General features: G+C 42.9%; 1 pseudogene; it reads right to left on the reverse strand.

Annotated features, from left to right (window-relative positions):
- Positions 1-378: 378 nt before the first annotated feature.
- Positions 379-23,307, reverse strand: part of LOC141147919 (guanylate-binding protein 4-like) — a 36,864-nt pseudogene continuing 13,935 nt past the window's right edge.

Genomic DNA, 23,307 nt, shown 5'->3' on the forward strand with positions numbered 1-23,307 from the left:
AAAAAAAAAACACTCCAACACAGTTCAATTTCAAAGCGATAAACACAATGGGGGTTATTTACGAAAGGCAACTCTACTTTGCACTACAAGTGCAAACTACAGGTGCAAAGTGCACTTGAAATTGCACTGAAAGCGCACTTGGAAGTGCAGTCGCTGTAAATCTGATGGGTAGATCTGAAATGACGGGGAAGCTCTGTTGATTTTATTATCCAATCATGTGCAAGCTAAAATGCTGTTTTTTATTTTCCTTGCATGTCCCCCTCGGATCTACAGCGGCTGCACTTCCAAGTGCACTTTCAGTGCAATTTCAGGTACACTTTGCACTTGTAGTTTGCACTTGTAGTGCATAGTGGATTTGCCTTTCATAAATAACCCTCAATGTCTATATGTCAGCAAATAAGATTTTTTTTTATAAAGCCTTCTTCTTGAAGAAGTCACGTGATGTCCTTACCACGCCTGCCACAACGGCCCCCTGCCATGAAAAAAATTGTGCAATACCGCAGAACATATCAACTACAGAATCCACCCATGAAGTTTCTTTTAGTTTTTCCGCCTCTTCTTTTAAGTCCTTAAGCTGTTGGCAGTACATGTCAGCTTCTTCATAAAACCCTTGACTGGTGTACAAGCCTTGTTCCTGCGTAAACACAAATGACAAAACTGATTAATAGAAAAGCTGCCACAAGAAGTTTTATTCAGAAAGCTCCAATTCTGTTGAATTTCCTTCATATTTTGGTACACTTGTCTCTATCCAAAACTGCTATTGCCTTTAATCTCTACCATATCCCTTCCTTTCTAGCATTCCCAACTGCCATCATGTCCAGCCATTGACACCTCACATTCCTTTTGTATTCAATTTACCCAATATTTTATATCCCTGTCAGTAACAGCTGATGGTGACCTCTCCTTGTAGTATCACCAGGGCTTTTTTCCAGTGGGAACAGGGGGAATGCAGTTCCAGCACCTCCAACACTGAATGTATGTAATGGCAAGGGGTTCCGGGGTATGCTGGAGGGTCCATTGATGCTGGCTGCTGGGGAATCTATTGTTGCTGGGGGGGTATATTGTTGAAGGAGGCGTCTACTGTTGCTGGGGTTGTCTTATGTTGCTGGGGGGGGGCAATTGTTGCTGGAAGGGATCTACTGTTGAGGGAGGGGTCTACTGTTGCTGGCTGCTGGGGGTCTATTAATGTTGGCTTCTGGGAGATCTACAGTTGGCTGGTTGGTAGTGGTTGGCCAAATATAGGTCTCCCAGTAGCCATTGCTGACTGGTAGGGGTCTCCTGTTCCTAGGGTGGATCTGTTGTTGGTAGGGGGTATATTTTTGCTGGGGGGTCTATTGTTGCTGGGGGGATCTATTGTTGATTTTTGGGGGGGTATTGTTGCTGGTTGCAGGGGATCTATTTTTACTGCATTTCTTATTATCATTCACAATTTACTTAACAACGCAAAATGATACTTGATACAGTTTTCTCTAAAAGGGGCGGTACTGGGAAGTGAGACCACAGGACGGAACTTTGAGATGGGTAGGGGGTGGAGACAAGGGGTGATTTGTAAGAGAAGAAGAGTACCTGTACCTATTTTCAGAGAAAAAAGCCTTGAGTATCATAGAGGGTTCTTCACCTCCCACATATCCCTGGATTCACATAGAGCTCCTATAGCACTTACTCTTTCCTTTGCTTGCATTACTAGATGCAGTTTTTCTTGCAGCGTCACATTCTCACTCCACTTGCTGTACAGTTCATATCTGCAGTTCGCCTTTCATCTTCAGCTTTTTTAGACTCTTGTGACAATTTTAATTCCTTTATTTTCTTTTCCAGTTCCTCCATTTTTCTACATGATTTATTTTCTGTCAAATAGGGAAATCAGTTTTGAATTTGATGGTGATATATCATTCTGAATTACTTGTAAAGCCAAGACTGAAGCAGAGATTTTATAACTTTTAGCTCTAACACCAGAAAAGAGGATAGGGAAGCATAGATAAACCATGGAGTTTGATTGGCTCACATGTCCACACGTGACTCTGCTATGGCTGTAACCATGATTTAAGCTCCACCCACCAAACAGCAGGAGAGGTGAACACTGTCTTTGGCCACAGTTGCGGCACTGAGAGGCTTGCCCAAAAATGCTGGGAGCGGCAAGGACTAATGGGGGATGTAGTCTCCAGGCAGGCATGGCTCATCAAGACGAAGACTGAATAGGACTACAAGTCCCAGAAGAACTCTGCCCTGGATTGTGAAAAGGAGACTGGGAAGTCTCTGAGATTGGGAGGGATAGGAGTGAGTGCTACCTAAAGCTCCTGACACTGTAGTGAGTTGTGAAGTTTCACATAAAGCCTGGAAAAAGAACAGGTGCTGGATCAATGTGCTGGGTCGATGTGCTGGGTCTATGTGCTGGGTCGATGTGCTGGGTCGATGTGCTGGGTCGATGTGCTGTTTTAATGCATGGGGACTGAATTGCTGCACCTGCCCAGAGACTCCTGTGTGTATACAGAGGACAATGCCCTGGAGTAAAGAAACCCACAAGGTTGCCAGTGAAGGACTGAGTACTGAGGTTTGTGTGGGTTGTGGTTAGGGATGAGCCGAACACCCCCCAGTTCGGTTCGCACCAGAACCTGCAAACCGACCGAAAATTTGCGCGAACTTTAGAACCCCATTGAAATCTATGGAACTCGAACGTTCGAAATCAAGTGTGCTAAATTTAAAGGCTAATTTGCACAGTATTGTCCTAAAAAGGGTTTGGGGACCCAGGTTCTGCCCCAGAGGACATGTATCAATGCAAAAAAAAGTTTTAAAAGCAGCCGTTTTTTCGGGAGCAGTGATTTTAATGATGCCTAAAGTGAAAAAAAGTGAAATATTCCTTTAAATATTGTACCTGGGGGTGTCTATAGTATGCCTGTAAAGTGGTGCATGTTTCCCGTGCTTAGAACAGTCCCTGCACAAAATGACATTTTTAAAGGAATAAAAGACATTTAAAACTGCTTGCGGCTTTAATGTAATGTCGGGTCCCAGCAATATGGATGAAAATCAGTGAGACAAACGGCATGGGTACCCCCCCCAGTCCATTACCAGGCCCTTTGGGTCTTGTATGGATATTAAGGGGAACCCCGCACCCAAGTTAAAAAAAGGAAAGGCGTGGGGCCCCCAGGCCCTATATAGTCTGAACAGCAGTATACAGGCGGTGCAAACATGACAGGGACTATAGGTTTGTTGTTAAGTAGAATCTGTTTGTAATTTTGAACTGGTACATTTTTAAAGTGTAGGTCCAGCAAAAAAATCTATTTTTAAGCTTTTTGGAAAACATAGGGAAGGGTTATCACCTATGTAACATTTGTTTTGCTGGCTGTGCACCTCTTCAGAAGATTTCACATCACTTTCTGTCCCAATGACAAATGTTTTTTGACAATTTGGGGTTTTTAGTGAAACAAGGATTGGTGATAAAGCATCAGTGGAGAGGAGACACATTTTTCCCATATTAACTCTTACAGGAGAGAATTTCCCTTCCTAGGGGTAGATTTCATCTCACTTCCTGTTGTCTCCTTCCGTTTGCAATAGGAGTCGTTTGTAAGTTGGATGTTTGAAAGTATGCCCTATATACTCTGCAGAAATTGCGGCCTTAGGTGTTGCCACAACACTGTAAGCCCTCACAGTTACTCTTGGTGGGCGCAGGAACAGGCTCTGCTGTGAAATATTGGATCAAGATTTGTAATTACATGCCCCTGTTGAACAGGGTCAGAAAAATTGGGCCTTTGGTGGTGCTGGTGCCACAACACTGTAAGTCCTCACAATTTATCTTGGTGGGTGCAGAAACGGGCCCTGCTGTGAAATATTAGATCAAGAATTGTAATTACATGCACCTGCTGAACAGGGGCAGAAAAATTGGGCCTTTGGTGGTGGTGGTGGTGTTGCCACAACACTATAAGTCCTCACAGTTACTCTTGGTGGGAGCTGGAACGGGCCCTGCTGTGAAATATTAGATCAAGAATTGTAATTACATGCACCTGTTGAGCAGGGGCAGAAAAATTTGGCATTTGGGGGTGGTGGTGCTGGTGCCACAACACTGTAAGTCCTCACAGTTACTCTTGGTGGGTGCAGAAACAGGCCCTGCTGTGAAATATTAGATCAAGAATTGTAATTACATGTTCCTGTTGAGCAGGGGCAGAAAAATTGGGCTTTAGGCATTGGTGCCACAACACTGCAAACCCTCACAGATACTGTAGTTGGAGCACTGGAACGAGCCCTGCTGCAAAGTATTGCATCAAAAATTGTAATAACACGCCCCTGTTAAACAGGGGCTGAAAAATTGGGCCTTAGGCACTGGTGCTGGTGCCACAACACTGCAACCCCTCACAGATACTCTAGTTGGAGCGCAGGAACGAGCCCTGCTGCAAAGTATTGCATCAAAAATTGTAATTACACGCCCCTGTTAAACAGGGGCTAATAAAATTGGACCTTAGCCACTGGTGGCGGCACCCAGAACCAAAAATATTCTTAAAAGCTATCAGCATGATCATTGAGGAAGAGAATAGTCACTCAGCATAACAGGATAGTCACTCAGCATCAGCATAGGCAGCCTTGAAGGGATCTGACATTTAAAAAAAAAAAAATATTCGGTTACATCAGCATCAGGTGCTTGGTAGCTGGTGGTGATCCAAGACTGATTCATTTTTATGAAGGTCAGTCGATCGACCGAGTCGGTGGACAGGCGCACCCTGTGATCGGTTACAAAGCCTCCAGCAGCACTAAATGTGCGTTCTGAAAGAACGCTGGATGCAGGACAGGCCAATAGCTCAATTGCATACTGTGCAAGCTCTGGCCAGTGATCCATCCTCAAGACCCAGTAACCCATAGGATTTTCGGTGGGAAAGGTGTCCAAGTCAGATCTTGCCACTAGGTATTTCTGCACCATGTAAAACAGACGCTGGCAATGGTTGCTGGAACCGATCATACCTTGGGGCTGCGGACTAAAAAATTGTCTGAACGCATCGGTCAGACGGCCACCTTCTCCACCGCTCCTTCTTTGACTGACCGAAGCCTCAGCAACACGTTGTCCAGGAACAGGAGTTTGTAACCTCCCAGTCTCCGGGAACCAATTGCACAGACCTTTCTGCAAGTCCTCCCAAAGAGGTTTCATCCTCTGCTCCCTCTGCGATGGCAAAATAAGGTCTGCAACCTTACCCTTGTAACGTGGATCAAGGAGGGTTGCCAGCCAGTATTGATCCCCCTCCTTGATACCACGAATACGAGGATCCTTCTGCAGGCTTTGCAGGATCAGGGAGGCCATGCAACGAAGGTTTGCTGAGGCATTCTGTCCGGAGTCCTCTGGGTCACTAAGAACGACATGATCCGTAGCCACCTCCTCCCAGCCACGTACAAGTCCATGGGTTTCTTGGGACTGTAAATAATCCCCTAAAGACTGCTACTGATGCGGAGTGCCAGGCTCCACCTCCATGGTGACACAATCCTCCTCTTCCTCCTCCTCCTCTTCCTCTTCCTGTGCGATCGGCGGGCACGCAGGAACACTGTCTGGATAAAGGGGGCCTTGAGAGCTAAGGAAATCCTCCTCTTCCTGCCTCTGTTCTGCCTCAAGTGCCCTGTCCATTATTCCACGCAGTGTGTGCTCCAACAGGTGGACAAGGGGGACAGTGATGCATGCACTGTCACTGCTCACCATCCTCGTGGCCTCCTCAAATGGTGACAGAACAGTGCATGCATCCTTGATCATTAGCCACTGGCGTGGCAAAAAAAAAGCCAAGCTCCCCTGACCCTGTCCTGGTGCCATAGTCGCACAGCTACTCACTGATGGCCCTCTGCTGCGTGTGCAGCCGCTGCAGCATGGCCAATGTTGAGTTCCAGCTGGTGGGCATGTCACAGATTAGGCAGTTCTTGGACAGGTTAAATTCCTTTTGGAGGTCAGCCAGCTGAACATTGGCATTATATGAACTGCGGAAATGCACACAGACTTTCCTGGCCTGCCTCAGGACATCCTGTAAGCCTGGATACCTGCCCAAGAACCACTGCACCACATAGTTAAGGATGAGAGCCAAACAGGGCACATGGGTCAGTTGTCCCTGTCGAAGGGCGGAGAGGAGGTTGGTGCCATTGTCGCAAACCACTATACCTGCCTTAAGCTGGCATGGCATCAACCACCTCTGAACCTGTCCCTGCAGAGCTGACAGAATATCTGCCCCAGTGTGGCTCCTGTCCCCCAAGCACACCAGCTCAAGCACCGCATGGCATCTTTTGGCCTGTGTGCTTGCGTAGCCCCTTGAACGCCTACGGAGCACCACTGGTTCTGAAGACAAATCAGCACAGGAATAAACCTTGGCAGAAGAAGAAGAGGAGGGGGTGGAGGAGAGAGGTGTGGCAGAATCACCAGTAGTAGTATTTTGGAGGCGTGGTGGCGGAACAACCTCCAACACTACTGCACCCTGTCCTGCATCCTTCCCAGCTGCCAGAAGAGTCACCCAGTGCGCGGTGAAAGATAGGTAACATCCCTGTCCATGCCTGCTGGACCATGAGTCAGTGGTAATATGCACCTTACCGCTGACCGCCTTGTCCAGCGAGGCCAAGACATTGCCTTCCACATGCCGGTAATGAGCCGGAATCGCCTTCCATGAGAAAAAGTGGCGTTTGGGAACCTGCCACTGAAGAACCACACATTCCACAAACTCATGGAAGGGGGCAGAGTCTACAAACTGAAAAGACAGCAGTTGAAGTGCTAGCAATTTAGCCAAGCTAGCGAACTTCTTTCGGCGGTGCAACAGCTGGTACAATCGGATGTCGGTGTACCGATAGCAGATTGCCCCCAAATACTTGGCTGTGACACACCTAATTCTACACCTCCATTCCTCTCAGTGCAGGTCTCAGAGAGACTGAAGGTATAGGGGGTTGGAGATCCCAGCTGAAGAGGAGCAAGGAGAGGTCCTCTTTGTTCTTTGGTGTGGGTCTTTTAGGTACGCTTGCCAACAAACTGCATGGCAGGTCAACATATGTCTGGTCAAGCATGTGGTGCCCGAGCCGGAGATGTTTTGGCCATGCGAGATACGCTTGAGACATATGTTGCAAATAGCAGCGGTGGGATCTGATGCACTTGTCTCAAAAAAGGCCCACACCAAAGAACTTTTGGAATAACGTGCAGAGACAGCAGCGCCCTACACATGCAGAGCTCTGCGGTGTGATGCAGTCAGTGTGCTGCCCTTAAGCGGACCTCTGGAGGGCATCCTGCCTCATTGATGATGTGCCTCCTCCTCCTCCTCCTCTCTCCCATCAGGCACCCACGTGGAGTCAGTGACCTCATCATCCCCGCCCTCCTCATCACTGGAGCAAAGCTGGCAGTATACTGCAACTGGGGGAACATGACTGCCAGATTGCTTTCCTTCTTGGGCACCCCCTCTCTCTGGGCTCACGTTACTGCCTTCCTCTAGCTGGGTACCATCATCGGAGCCTTCAAAACACTGGGCATCCTCCTGGAGCATGTACCCAACACTGTGGTCAAACAGTTCGGGGGACTCCTCAGGAGGACATGGTGGGGCTAGGGAAGGAGTGACTGATGCCATTGAGCTGAGGGAAGAGGCTGCGTCGGCAGCTGCTTTGCCAGACAAAGTACCCTGAGCCTGGGTGAGAGAGGATTAGGAGGATGAGGATGGCTTGATCATCCACTCTACCAAGTCTTCTGGATGTTGCGGCTCAACACGGCCAGCTGCCGAAAAAAAGGACAAGCATGTCCCACGGCCATGTTTAGATGAGGATGCACCATCTCCACGACCAGCACTGTTGCCTCTAGACACAGAGCCTGCTTGCCCTCTTTTATTGGCTTGTGACTGTCTGCCTCTCCTTGTTGGCCTTCCAGACATACTAATGGCCTGCAGTGAGATGTAGCTGCACAAAGCTGTAATGTATATATATACACTGATACTGCAGCTAGCAGAATCAACTGTCTGCCTGTAATACTATTAGTATGAGAACACCAGCAATTGTCTTCAGGTAGCTTTAGGTGCAGACTGTGCAGAGGACGCAGTACACTAACTGTAAATACTGTAGCTGCCTGCCTGTGATATTAATAGGAGCAGAACAACAGCAATTGTCTTCAGGTAGCTTTAGGTGCACACTGTGCAGAGGATGCACTACACTAACTGTAAATACTGTAGCTGCCTGCCTGTGGTATTAATAGGATCAGAAGAACACCACTAATTTTCATCAGGTAGCTTTAGGTGCACACTGTGCAGAGGACACAGTACACCAACTGTAAATACTGTAGCTGCCTGCCTGTGGTATTAATAGGAGCAGAACAATAGCAATTGTCTCCAGGTAGCTTTAGGTGCACAGTGTGCAGAGGATGCACTACACTAACTGTAAATACTGTAGCTGCCTGCCTGTGGTATTAATAGGATCAGAAGAACACCACTAATTTTCTTCAGGTAGCTTTAGGTGCACACTGTGCAGAGGACGCACTACACTAACTTGTAAATACTGCAGCTGCCTGCGGTACTGTACTAAAAGGATCAGAAGAACACCTCTAATTTTCTACAGGCAGCTTTAGGTGCACACTGTGCAGAGGATGCACTACACTAACTTGCAAATGCTACAGCTGTCTGTGGTACTGTACTAATAGGATCAGAAGAACACCACTAGTTTTCTTCAGGTAGCTTTAGGTGCACACTGTGCAGAGGACGCACTACACTAACTGTAAGTACTGAAGCTATTAGGACTAATAGGATCAGAGGAACACCAGCAATTTTCTTTAGGTAGCTGTAAATACTGTAAAAACACCTGCCTGCCAGTAGTAGGAAGAGAATAACAGGAACGGATCTAGCTAAACTGAATACAGTATATATATATATATATATATATATATATATATATACACATACACACATATACACACACACAATACCTAGGATGTATATATGTGTATATATATATATATATATATATATATATATATATATATATATATATACATACATACACACACACACACACACACACACAAAATACACTGTAAGTGCAGCTAACTGACTCACCTGCCTACTCTATCTAACGTAAATCAAATGACAATGTCTCTCTGTCTATCTATATCTCTCTCAACTCCGGAACACACTACACAGGACTGCCGTGCAGGTGGACTTATATAGTGTGGGGCGTGTACTAAACCACCTGAGCCATATTTGGCCAAAGCCACCCTGTCTTTGGCCAATTACGGCTCTCTGTACAGATGGCGCTGTGATTGGCCAAGCATGCAGGTCATAGTGCATGGTTGGCCAATCATCAGCCAGCAATGCACTGCTATGCCGCAGTTACTATGGGCCGTGACGCGCCACTCGAATTTGGTGCAAACAGCCCATATCGTTTGAATAGTAAAGTGGTCAGTTGCGCTTATATTAACCTCATATTCCCTTTAAAATAGTGAAAGGTAAAAATATATACTTCTACAAATACCTCCAAATAATCTGTATCTACAAATTAATACAAAATAGATATAATAATTCAATCTAATCCACCATTAAACAAATCCTGTGCTCATAAAAAATGCATAGGTGATAAAATTCACTAAAATGTGTATATGCTCCTAAAATATATCTGTTGCTTATAATAAAATTATATCTGGTTCAATACATAGCTTGTTACTATGAAACTTCCCAAAAATAAACAAATAAGTGCAAAATGTGCCAAAAGTATACACAATAATCTTCCTTTTTCTAAATAATCCTTCATGTGAAGTGTAGGCAATTCATCAAGTGTTAATAGAACTGCTCAGTGTTAATTATATTGTGACATTATTGAAACAAAAAAATAGAAATAGAAATAGTGTCAAACAAGTGTGTTACTTTTACTTCTTTCACTTCTTCTTTACTGCTAATTGCTCCTCCACTCAGATTCCGGACATGTAAAAAGAGAAATTATATGTCCATTGCGCAGAGATTAAACATAAATTGGATATTATCTATCAGATAGAGTTATTCCACTCACATACTCTCCTAGAAGGGATCGCTTGTATTGATCAGCTGCAAAACCGGAGCTGAGCGGCAAAGTGCTTCATTCACCGCCGCTGCTATCTCACACACTGCAGATGCTGGGGACTTCACAGGCTCCTCCTACATGTTACGTCACTGCCACGTGACTTTTTCAGCCTTGAAATCTGAGTGGAGGAGCAATTAGCAGTAAAGAAGAAGTGAAAGAAGTAAAAGTAACACACTTGTTTGACACTATTTCTATTTATATTTTTTTGTTTCAATAATGTCACAATATAATTAACACTGAGCAGTTCTATTAACACTTGATGAATTGCCTACACTTCACATGAAGGATTATTTAGAAAAAGGAAGATAATTGTGTATACTTTCAGCACATTTTGCACTTATTTATTTATTTTTGTGGAAGTTTCATAGTAACAAGCTATGTATTGAACCAGATAGAATTTTATTATAAGCAACAGATATATTTTAAGAGCATATACACATTTTAGTGAATTTTATCACCTATGCATTTTTTATGCGCACAGGATTTGTTTAATGGTGGATTAGATTGAATTATATTATATCTATTTTGTATTAATTTGTAGATACAGATTATTTGGAGGTATTTGTAGAAGTATATATTTTTACCTTTCACTATTTTAAAGGGAATATGAGGTTAATATAAGCGCAACTGACCACTTTACTATTCACTGATCCAGCAATTATTTAGTTGCAGCTATATTATTTAATCATCTCATATTAACCACTGGGTTTCCATAATAGTAATTTTAACCACGTCAGCGCTTGAGCCTCTCATATACTTGATTATAGAAGCCCATATTGTTTGTAATTCGGCGAACGGCCGAACACGTGATGTTCGGGTCGAACATGGGTTCGACTAGAACACGAAGCTCATCCCTAGTTGTGGTGTCCAGATCTGTGTTGTTGTGAAAGAGCTGTGAAAGCTCCACAACTACATGGAGAATGAGAACGCTCAACTCCAGGACATCTATTGCTGTATCCAGGACAACTACATGCTGTTCCCAAACCCCGGGACTCCCAAGCTTGCCATCCCAGGTGGCTTTAGACCTGCTGCTGCAATGGAAAAGCCGTTACCCATCCCAACCAGCTCAAGATGTGGGCACAAACCTCTTGCTGGGCAATAGTAGGTGACCCTAAAGACGGCCGCACTGGTAAGAGGCCTTTGACCACCATCTTTGCTACTTTCTATATTTTCTGTACCATCTATTTTTTTGTGACCCTTAGGATCTGTTCCCTAAAGAGCTTCCTCCATTGTGTAGGATTGCAACTCAAAATCTGAGTGCTCCATCACAGATTTTGGGCACCAACGCTGCCAACCAATAGCTGTTTACCACTGGCCAGTGGGAGGGGGATAAGTATGGAGTGTGTCTTTATAGACCCTGAGTGTGTTCCCTATTTTTCAGTGTATTCCCTAATGTCGGAATCTAGGAGGTTTAATCTCTGTCCTTGAACCAGGTTTTTGGGTACCCATTGTATGTGACTCGTTGCCCAAAAAAAAAACAACCCTTCTTTCAGCCTTGTGTCAGAGAGTGCAAAACCATCAAGTGTATAAATAAAACAAGGAACAGGGGGACCCAAACACCCTCAGGTTAAGCCTTACACCTGGGTTTTTTTTTTTTTTTTTTTTTTACTTGCTTAGGTTCTTATTCTGGCCAGTAAAGAGACCAGAACACACAGGTGCAGAGATGTTGGAAGTTCTCTAAGAGTACATAGGGCACACAGGTGCAGGGAATCTTGAAGCTCTCTTGGAGTACACAGGGCATGCAGGGGCAGGAATGATAAAAGCTCTCAGGGTACTGTAGTGTACAGGTAAACTGTTTAATAATTATATCTGCACATTCTTGGGTGTTCAATCAACTGTAATTTGCTTTTTTGGATAATTGGGTTGCACATAATTGGATTGGAGAAATATTCACAGAATGCATTTGGAGTGAAGATACTCAGCTCCTTTAGTAAATCAGCAACTGTGTCTATGCATAAAAGTTCAAGTAGAACACAATGCACATAGATCCATGAGCACTGAATATAAAATCAGGTTCATTGTGGGACTTGTTGTTTAAAGGGACTTGACCCATTCCTAAACCATAGCCATTCATCTGGTGATGTACCCCTCAATGATTTAAACAGTCTGCAAGATTTTGAACAAGATTTTGGAGCGTATCAGTGGGAATTTGTGCCCATTTGTGAGATAATGTACCAATATTGGATGCAAAGACCTGGTTCACAATCAACACTCTAAATTATTCTCAAAGGTGTTCAGGTGGTAGGGTTGAGGTCAGGGCTCTGTGCAGGACACACAAGCTCCTCCACGCCAAATGTCTTTGTGGAGCTGGCTTTGAACACAGGGGCATGGTCATGTTGAACTGAAAAGGACCTTTCCCAAATGCACAACCGAGTAAGATGTCTTGCCTGCATGCTAGTGTATTTGTAAGGCATTAGGGAAGTTGGATATGGATATTTATATCATAGAGTTAACTAATAATTATTTTAAAAGTTAAAAAAATGAGAATATAAACAACTCAATCCAATAACAATAGTGTAGCACCCTCTGTGTACAGTGTAGGAAAATTTAGTTGGGCTCCTCTGTAGACAGAGGAGCCAGGATTAATTTGTTTAGAGTAGTTGGCAGAGTTCCAGGAGCTGGGTCTCTGTAGCCTCCCCATGGCTTCTGGAATGTTCTAGAACTTAGAGGGGAGAGAAGCAGAGATGAGGCATGAATATTTATGGAGTCTCCTCCAATCCCTGGGTGTAAAAATGGAGAAACCCCCTAGGGGTGGGATTTTGAAGGCACTACCATAACCACAATGTAAAAAAGTATATAAAGTTTATTAATCATGGTAAGTACAAAAAGGAAAAAACATACAATATAAGGGATGCATAGTACTTGTACACACATACGACATAAGATACACAATCCAGAAATCCTACGTTTCGGAGATGGACTGTAGTCTCCTTCATCAGGGCTTTTTCTAGGAAGCACAGTGTATCATAGTGATTAGACAGGTACAAAAATGCATCCACAATTTAAAAAGCGTGAGGAAGAGATGGAGCAGGGAGTCCCCCACAGGCTCAATCCACCAGAAAATCACTTGGTATGGTAGAAAGGATGATATGAAAAAAGGGAAGAAGGGGGAGAGAGAGAAATGTCCCCTTCCTATCACCCAACAGCCCCACTGGATTCGTGAACCGAAACAGCGACAGGCTGACACATGTACTGAGGCCCAAAAATGAGTTGGAGGATCTAGGTTAGATGGAAAAATCAGAAGACCGGTGAGGGTAGGGGATAAGACTGCTGCACAATCTGGAGAGCCAAAGCTGCAAGTGAACACTAGTACAGCAGATTTCGCAAAAATGGGGAGTTTTCAGAGAGCAGCAGGTCCCTGGTCCTGGGACAGTCCAGAGACAGTTTCAAGTCCTCAAGTTGCATTCAAGTTACAGTTCTGGGCATCCCAAACCTTCCCATCTCCATCCATGTTCATCCCTATTAAACCAAAAACAAAACACCTGGGACTGGTTCTTGACTACTGAGTGAATTCCGGGAAATTCATGTTGCCTGACTGTGCTTGTGAGAGGGACCCAAAAATCCAATGGCTCCTAAAGGGGTAGCGCTACAATAGTAACAATAATGGCTGTGTTTTAATATTAATAATTTGATACCTTCATCTTTCTTCTGCTGCTCAGTCAAAGTCTCGTCAGCCTTCATTATGGAGATTTTAAGAATTTCTTTTGTCATAATAAAGTCCTGAAGAGCAGAATCTGCCTGCAATATGAAATCTAATCGAATTATTTTGAATAACGTATAGAACATTATAAAAATGTTAAATAAATTAATATATTTCTTTGAAAAATATTCACCAATTTGATCCAGAAACAGTGAACATTTTATATAATGATTTTTTAAATCTTTCGTACAGTTTTTTGGGAACACTTTAATTGTGAAAGAGTTTTCAGATGCAGATTTATTGAGGTTTTTTTGCAAAGATAAATAGCTCTATGTTAATGTAAAAAAAAAAATCTTGTTATGCCACATAAACAGAACACTGACCTGTAGACCTTTCCCTGGTTCCTTGTTGTATCTCTCCACTATCTGCCCCATATCCTCCTGAAACTTCTGGTACCTTCCTGGAGTGCAGTACAGACCTTGTCTCATGGCTTCCTCATGGTCTTTGGAATGTTTTCTTATAAGCTCCTCACAGTATTTGAGGGACTTTTTCTAATTCATTTCAGAAAATTCATATTTTTTCTACTCCATGTTCTTCTGTTGGGAAGTTAAGCAGACTGAAATTAAAACTAGACTAAAACTAGACTAAGACTAAATTGGGGAGATTTAGGGCTGTTTAGTATGTACTTCAATGACTAAAGTGACCCAACACAAAGACACATCCATGGAACATGGCCATATGTACAATCTGTCAAGCGCATTTGGTAGGTGTCAAAAGACACTCGCTAACTCCCCCCCTTTAAAGTTTGACTTCATGCTAGCAGTAACGGATGCTCTCTTTCGGAACCTCACAATATCAAACCTAACAATATCAAATAAAAGAGCTGATATATAATATAGGAATAACTATGGAGATCTATTGTTTTGTACAGTTATCCACCTTCAGGAGTTATGCGACACACTTATGGGACAATTCATTAAAGAGGAAGTAAACCCTGATGGGTTAACTTCCTCTTTGTTTCCCTGCAAAGGTAAAGCATCATGGGCTACTATGCATCACATAGTAGCCCATTATGTGTCACTTATCTTAAACAGGAGCCGCTGTCCCTTCTTCCACGAAGCGTCCATCTTCCTTCCGGGTATTGCGGCTCCAGCACTGTGATTGGCCGGAGCCACAATGATGTCACTCCCGTGCCTGCGCACAGGAGCCACCGCTAACGGCATATCGCAGTTAGCAGTGGCATGCTCAGTGCGCCTGCGCGCCTCTGTCTATGGCGCATGCGTCGTAGACAGCGGTGCCTGTCTTTTTGTAAATATCTCCTAAACCGTGTAAGTTTAGGAGATATTTCTTAGACCTACAGGTAAGCCTCAATATAGGCTTACCTGTAGGTCAAAGTGGTCTGTAAGGGTTTACAACCACTTTAAGCATTTGCAACACTTTTCTGGAGGCATGGTCCCTTTAAAAAGTACCACACTTAATTCATGAAAACATTGTGACAGTCTTGTTAAGACTTTTAACAAGTTCAGGTAGTTCTTATGTGCACCATTTTCATAATAGGTCACTATTGCTACATAAGAATTAAAAAAAAATAACCTCCAGTTTGGAGATGAGGAAACTGGAGGTAATAAAGACCAACTCTATGTTGGTGTACAGAGACAAACCAGAGTGCTCTGAGCATGGCCACATTGTGTATACATCTCTGCATGTACCACTCCTCCAGCTGTCACTAGTTTCTCTATCCTCTCCACCATGCCTCTGTGCGATTCATTTAATGGGCCTTTTATCCACATTTGTTGGGTGGAGGTATACAACTCTTTAAGAATTCCAGGAACTGAGTATTATAATATGGTCAGGCAGATATCAGGGCCACAACTATCACTTTAGGGACCTCCCAGCTTCAGAGCCGTCCACAGAAAAAGTAATTTAAACCTGATTAAGGATATTTATACAACTTTCACAAGTGAGCCCAAATCATTTTTAACAATGAAACGTTTAGGCATAAGCCTAATCTGTTATTTTTTGACCTTCAGATATACAAAGATATAAACAAATATATATGCCTTTCTGATGGGGAAATGTTATATTTCCTTATTAAAGTTGTCTCACAATATCCAAGAAAGCAAGCCCCCAAAGCTTAGTTACCTTAGATGACTTCATGCTATAAGAATGCCATTGTAAACTGAATAAATGGACAAGTTAGTCCACTGATTTCCTTTGAGGAATGTGCTATCTTCCTTAGAAGGTAATCTTGTTTACAATTGGTCAAATACTAACAACTCATTCTGTATATATTATAGCTAAAACTTGGAATATTCTGTATCATCTCCAGAGCTGCATCATGCATAAGTCTTGTCTGATCATCTGTGCCACACCACGCAAGCAGGCAGGACTCAGTGGTGAAAAATCATCTTTGGTTAAGTATTCCTGTTATATTTTCTAATAATATTACATTTATTATCTGTATCTGTCATTACTTAATAAAATGTTATACCTACAAGTGTTTGTGTGATCTCTCATTGCACATCTCGAATACAACCCCAAAAACGTAATTTATCAAGTAACTGATCAAATAATACCATATACTGTTTCTGGAAGCTGAGTTCAGAGTCCTTGAAGGACTTTTTCATGAATATCTGAAGAGCTTCTTCCTCACACTGAATGCTTAACTCTGTAAACACCTTGTCTGTCTCTGTGGGGAATCGTCCCCTCTCTCTCATCATCTTCTCATAGTGCTCAGTTGCCTCCTGGACAGCCGCTTCATTCTCTGAGATATACTCATCACTACATTCTCCATGGAAGTGGCTTTAGAAGACATTATGGCTTTCGTGTAGCGGGTCGCCAGCTCTCCCAGCACCGAAAATGGAAAAGACATTTAGGAGCCTTGGGTCATAAACAAGGTTGATTCTGAGTGTACTGACCAAAAATGGAAAATCTATTCCTTTCAGCATCCACATTATTATTTTGGCGTGCCTTGTGTAGCTATGATGTCATCTTAGTGTAATGCTAAGGTCTGCCATTTGGCTTGGTAAGAAGGGATGGCAACACAGTTGGCCTAGTTAAGCAGAAAGTATAAATATGAATCATCAGTCATTAAAAGTCATAAGAAAAAGGTGTCAGATAATTCAAGGTTGTAAGTTTTTTTGTAGTACATCTAATTCTTTTGTAGGTTATGACTATCCTGTAAGCCTACAATTACAATACGATGACAATCTAAGCTATTTACAAAAAAAAGACAACAGGACTGGTGTCCAATGGGATAACCATGTGTACCAACTGCTCCATCCTGCCACACCCTTCTGTAATGATTTCTAACATCGTCATATAGCAACCAAAAGACAAGAAGCACCTACTGCCAAAGATGGTGGATGTGAGGAGCTGATGACTCTGATGGCAAGTCTACCTCATTGTGAACTATAAAAAGCTTGCTGCTGAGGATTCCTCACATTTAAAATCAGACATCTCTAACACTATATTTGTGGATATCCAACAATTGCAGCTCCTCTGCCCTGCACCTTCCATCCCCACTGCCATAATCTTCAGGTGTGGTGGGGGTTAATAAAATGAAAGGTTTTCACTGGCTCTCTTCAAGAGAGCCTGACTATGCCAACCCTTTCTACCCAGGTGCTATATTCATAGCCATACTACAGCTTCTATGAATGGAAAGTGATCTGTGAATGGGGGCAGAACTTTCAATCATCCACTCATGCTCCATTTCATTTACAGAAACTGTATGCTTCTATGAATGGCAGGTCTTGGTATAAAGGGTTGGCAAGATCAAGCCCGCTTGATGAGAGATTGTCACAGCTCCTTAGTTGTATTAACTCTCACTGCACCCGAAGATTACAGTAGGGGGGGTAGCAGGATGGATTAACATTACTATTAACAGCAGAGAAATCAGCACAAAGGATGCTGTAAGTTATGTCTCTTGTACTGATTTTTCCCTTTTTTATTTTAGCTACACTTAAACTGGCCATAGAAGGTTCCAATCTCAGCCAGTTCAGAAGGAACCGACTGAGATTCGAACTATGTTTTGGCAGGCTGAATGTAATTTGATTGATCAATCAACTTGGGTACAATCAGACTGCTGGATTTTACATGCGATTATTGCAATTGGCTGTTATAGCCACTAGCAACAACACTGTCTTCTCCTGGTGGGGACAGCTTTCCCTGCCCCCCCTGCCGGGTAGTCACAATGAGGTTGAATTACTAAAGGGAAATATACTGTGCACTGCAAATGCATTTGCTCTAGATCTGAGGGGAAGCTCTGAGATGAGGGGAAGCTCTGCTGGTTTCTATCATCCAATCACGTACAAGCAAAAATGCTGTTTTTTTATTTTCTTTGCATGTGATGGAGTATTCTTTGCAAAGTGAAAATCATTCCCATTTACTAAGCTCTGGAGCAAGTGCACAGTACAGTTGCCTATAGTAAATCAACCCCAATGGCTCCAGGGGGGGATTCCCCTGTCAACACTGACTTTGTTGAGGGGGGAATAGAGCAAATTTCTTTCCTGCAACCCGTGGTTGAGGAAAGAAATTTGCTCCATCTATGGCAGACCTTAGGCTTTAAAGTTGAAGTCCTGCCAGGGAAACCCTATCCCAAAACAATACCCTCCACCCTCTCTATCTAATCACTCCAGTAATATAATTTAGGTGTCCTAAAGGTCCTGAGTCTAATCTACCCTGTACTGCAGAGTAGAATTCTTCTTAGGGTGCCCATCTTGGTGCTGGGCAATGTGAACACTCATTGGGTCCATTGGGTTCCTCGCAAGGTTGTGGTGTGGTAATATAACAACAACAACCAACAATGGCAACAATGGGCCTCAACTGCAACAGTGGCCACTGGTCTTAAGTCCCAAAAGAGGCATCACATAATGATATATTTCAATGTGTTAAAATTGGCTTGGGAATATTTTATTTTTGTAATTAGAAGTGGGTGGAAGACCCATGCGTTGCTGCCAGTTTTGCTCAGAGATGGCTTTAATGGTATCTAGAATGGTTCCAGTTTTAATGGAGTTAATAAAAACAAACCCCCATTCCCTTGATGTAATCTACTTCTAAGAAAGTAGCATACCCCTAATCAATAAATACTAAAAGCTTAGCTTTAAATTACTTGATCAAAACGTTAGGATAGATAAGCTCACTTTTTCCCGTCACTTTGTGAATTTGATCCAGATATTTCACTTCAGAATTTCCATAAATGTATGTACAGAACTTCTCAACCTGAGCCAGAAATGTTGGGCTGATTTCTTCCTCAGACACTTCATCCATCCTCTGAAGCACATCTTTGTTCTTGGAGGGAAGGTCAAAAACAAAACATTTTTGGGTCTTGAAGTACATGCGAATGCATCCTCTGCAATGGTTATGTTCTACCCTTTGGGGGTTTTGCACAACATCAACTTTAAAGATAAAAAAAAATTCTATAATTGCAATCATTATCCTTTTATTACAGAACATAACTTTGCTGGTTCAGTTAGTACAGGAGATGTATTTAGGAAATTATGAAATTCATAGTTCAATAACCATACAGTAGGCAAATGTACTGGATTTGATTGATTTGGTTCTCTAATTGGCAACATGTATTGCATTCAGACCTAGTCTTATTTTACCAAAACGTTTCTGAATTCCATAGCCTTACAAAAAACCTTTGAAGAAGGGGGGAAACCAGTGAGCAACGGGTTAAATCTGAACTGCAGGTAAACAATTAAAAATACAGATAAGATGCCTTACCTTGCAAACAATTTGCATCTAAGTAGTCTTTGTCACTCTGCTTTCTCCCTCTATCTATGTTTTTGCACTACAATAAAAATAATTGGTTTCTTATGCTTATGCTCCATCCCCTATTCTGATATATGCTTTACAGGGACTGCAGGACTGAATCTGGCCCAAATTAAGGTACACTGCTTGCATTAAAAAAAAAAAAATACAATTAGGATATATTAATGATTACAGAGCTCAATTCTTTGTGTCTTTTAGATCTGCCTAGAGTCCAGCTAACCACTTGCAGCTCCCCCTGGCATCGCAACATGCCTGTACATTGCGGTGCTCATGCACACTGCGCACCTCCCCTGGGGCATGCAGTGATATGCTTTGCAACCAGTTATATGAAGATGCTGTACTGCACGGGTGACAGTATGTTAAATAAACGGTGAAAAAAACCCAAAATATTTCATTTCTTAATTTTTCAAAAAATTGTGACAAAAAAATTACAACTTCCAAAAATTTGCCATGCCTCTTACTAAGTACCTCAAATTGTCTACTTTCCAAAGGGGGGTCATTTGAGGGGTATTTCTACTGTTCTGACATTTTAGGGTCTCAAGTCCATCAGTACATCAGGATTGATACATTTTCAAATATATATACACTGTACCATAGTTTGTGGACTCTATAACTTTCACACAGACTAAATAATATACACTGATTTGGGTTATGTTTACCAGAGAACTGTAGCAGAATACATTTTGGCCTAAATTTATGAAGAAAGATAATTTATTTGCAAAATTGTATAACAGAAACAAAGAAAAATGTGTTTTCTTTCATGCTTTTCGGTGTTTTTTTTGGTTAATATAGCAAAACATAAAAAACCCAGTGGTGATTAAATACCACCAAAGGATAGCTCTATTTGTGTAAAAAGGTTATAACATTTTAATTTGGGTACAGTGTTGAACGACCGCGCAATTGCCAGTTAAAGCAGCGCAGTGCTGAATAGCAAAGAGTCCTCTGGTTGTGAAGCTGAACTAGTTAAACCCAGGCTATGAAAAACTCATTACATGCTATAAAACAGAGTGTTTATACTCACAAAATCACTAAAACATTTTTTGTGTGTAGAGTATAATATAACTGGTTGATCCTGTCTTTAGCTGTCCCTCCCATCTTTTCTGTGTCCTCATTGCAGGCTGAGATTGTTTAGACCAGGTGGTGTTCTCTACTGAGCATGCTCATATTTCAGTTCCCTTCTAAGCTCTTCACTTCTTCCTTTTTCCTATCTTTGCAGTCCACATGATTAGAGTCACACATGTGGGTGTATACACTCCCCTCCCTTCCTCCCTTTAAATGTTTTTTCTTTTTTTTTGTCATATGACCAACACAGCAGCAATCAGGGTTGGCCAGCAGAGATGAATGCGTATATGCAAGTAATTCTGCATACAATGGTTATGGGGATCTGGGTACTGCCCTGGAGAATATGTATTAAGGAAAAAAAAGTTTGTAAAAAACATAATTTTTACATGAACAGTGATTTACTGATGCTTAAAAGTGAAACCATAAAAATGTGAAAAAACAATAAAAAATGAAACATACCTTTAAATATAGTGTTGGTGGGAGGGGTCCCCTTAGTCTGCCTGTAAAGTGGCACATCTGTACTATGTATAGAACCTGCTGCAGCAATAATTGCGTTTATAAAGCCAAATAAATTACATTTTCCCTGCAAGCTTTCTTTATTTTGTAAACAAAGGCTTGGGGAGCCAGTCTGTGTGATGAGGCCACAATGTACTGTAGTGCACTGGGAACCAGATTAGAGATTTCTTGGATAAATTCTGGTGTCTCTTTCACAGACTTTGGATAGAAGTAATAGGTGCGGAAAAATTAGTCTTTGGGTGCCGGAGGTGCCTTCACACTGTACCCTTATAGAGGTACTCTTGATGAAAGCAAGAATTGGCCTTGCTGTCAAAAATTGAAATGAGATGCACCTGTCAAACAGGTGCAGAAAAATTGGTCCTTGGGTGTTAATTGTGCCCATGAAATCTATGCCAAATATTTTCTTCCAGATGAAATCAACACCCACAAAGCTAGGTAGCCTGGACAGTCTTTCAGAGATTTCAGATCCAGAAAGCACTTAAACAGCAACATCGACATCAGGGGCATAATAGCTGCTGCTAATCCAGGACTGATTCATTTTGATAAATGCCAGCCAGTCCACGGAGTATGTGGACAGACGCGCTCTCTTATCTGTCACTAAATCTCTGGCAGCACAGAATGCCTGGTCGGAAAGCACGCTGAATGCAGGGCAGCCCAGCAGGTCAATTGCATACTAGGCAAGTTCTGGTAAGTGGTCTATTTTCATGACCCAGTAACTTAGTGGATCGTCAACTGGAAAGCTCTCCATGTCTGTTTTTGTCCCTAGATAATCTCACAGCATATGATGCAGATGCTGCCAATGGGATGTGAAAGCTGACAGCCATGGGCGCTGAAAACTAAACATTTTTTGAAAAGTATCACTGAGAAGCTCCCTTCTGTACCGCTCCTCTCTTGATCATAAAAAGCCTCCAAACTATGTTTTCCACGAGACTGTAACCTACCAGAGTTGGGAAAAGTGATAAATAAACTCCTCTTTAAGGTATCATCAAGAGATTTAATCTTCTGCTCCCTCTGTGGGGATGGGTTGATTTCTGAGACTTTTCCCTTGGAACAGTGGTCAAGGAGGGTTGCCAACCAATAGTGATCCATCTCCTTGATGCCTTTGAAGAATGAGGGAGCCCATGCACTGCTAGTTTGCAGAGGCATGAGAAGCAGACTCCTCTGGGACAATGAGGATTACGGTATTTGGAACTGCCTCCTCCCAGCCACATACTCCCAAGGGTTCTGGAGATGGAAAACCATCTGTTAAGGGTTGATGTACTGTATGTCTTGCTCTGCTTCAATGCTTTCAAACCTGCCAGAATCCTTCTCCTCCTCCCTCTCCTCTTGTGTGTTCTGTGGCGCTGCAAGAATGGTGTCTGCATAAAGTGGGCCTTAAGAGCAAAGGAAGTCCTCCTCTTCCTCCTGCTGCTCTGCCTCTAGTGCCCTGTCCATATTGCCACAAAGAGTCTGGAACACAAAAAGGATTGTGTCTCTAATGTATGCATTGTCACAGCTTTGGTCACAGCTCACCATCCTTGTGGCCTCCTCAAATGTTGACAGTACAGTGCATGCATCCTTTATCAGCAACCATTCGCATGGGGAAAAAAAAAACTGAGCCGGCCTGAGCCTGTAATTGTGCCATACTCACACAGGTACTCGTTGACGGCAGCCACTGTTGCATTGCCAAAGTTCCACCTGGTGAGCTTGTCACAAATCAGGCAGTTTACAGGAAGGTGGAATTCCAGCTGAATTTCAGTCAACCAAGTACTGGCTGTGTATGACCGCCTGAAATGGCTACAGACTCTGCTGGCCTGCTTTAGGAGATCTTCCAACCCTAGGTACCTATTTAAGAAATGCTGCACTATGCAATCAAGGACATGTGCCAGGCATGGCATATCTGTACTCTTTCCCTGTCTAAGGGTGGATAGGAGGTTTGTGCCAATTTGTGCACACCATCATTCCTGGCTCTAGCTGGCATGCCACGAACCACCTCTGGGCCTGCCCGTGCAAAGCTGCAAGAATCTCTGCTCCGATGTGGCTCCTGTCCCCTAGACAGACCAGCTGAAGTACTGCATGGCACCTTTTAACCTGACTCTTTGAATAGCCCCTTAATCGCTTAGGGGGTACTTGTGGTTCATAGGACAATTCAGCAGAGGAGGGCATGGAGGAGGAGGAGGTAGAGCTGACAAATCTCGTATCGTCCCCTCTAGCTGTATGAAGACATGGTGGCACAACAAACTGCAGCACTGAGCCCTGTCCTATCCTTCCAAGTTGCAAGCAGAATTACCCAGTGTGCTGTGAACAAAATATATTGT

This window comes from Aquarana catesbeiana, linkage group LG06 (assembly GCF_042186555.1).
Source record: "Aquarana catesbeiana isolate 2022-GZ linkage group LG06, ASM4218655v1, whole genome shotgun sequence".
Classification (NCBI taxonomy): Eukaryota; Metazoa; Chordata; class Amphibia; order Anura; family Ranidae; genus Aquarana; species Aquarana catesbeiana.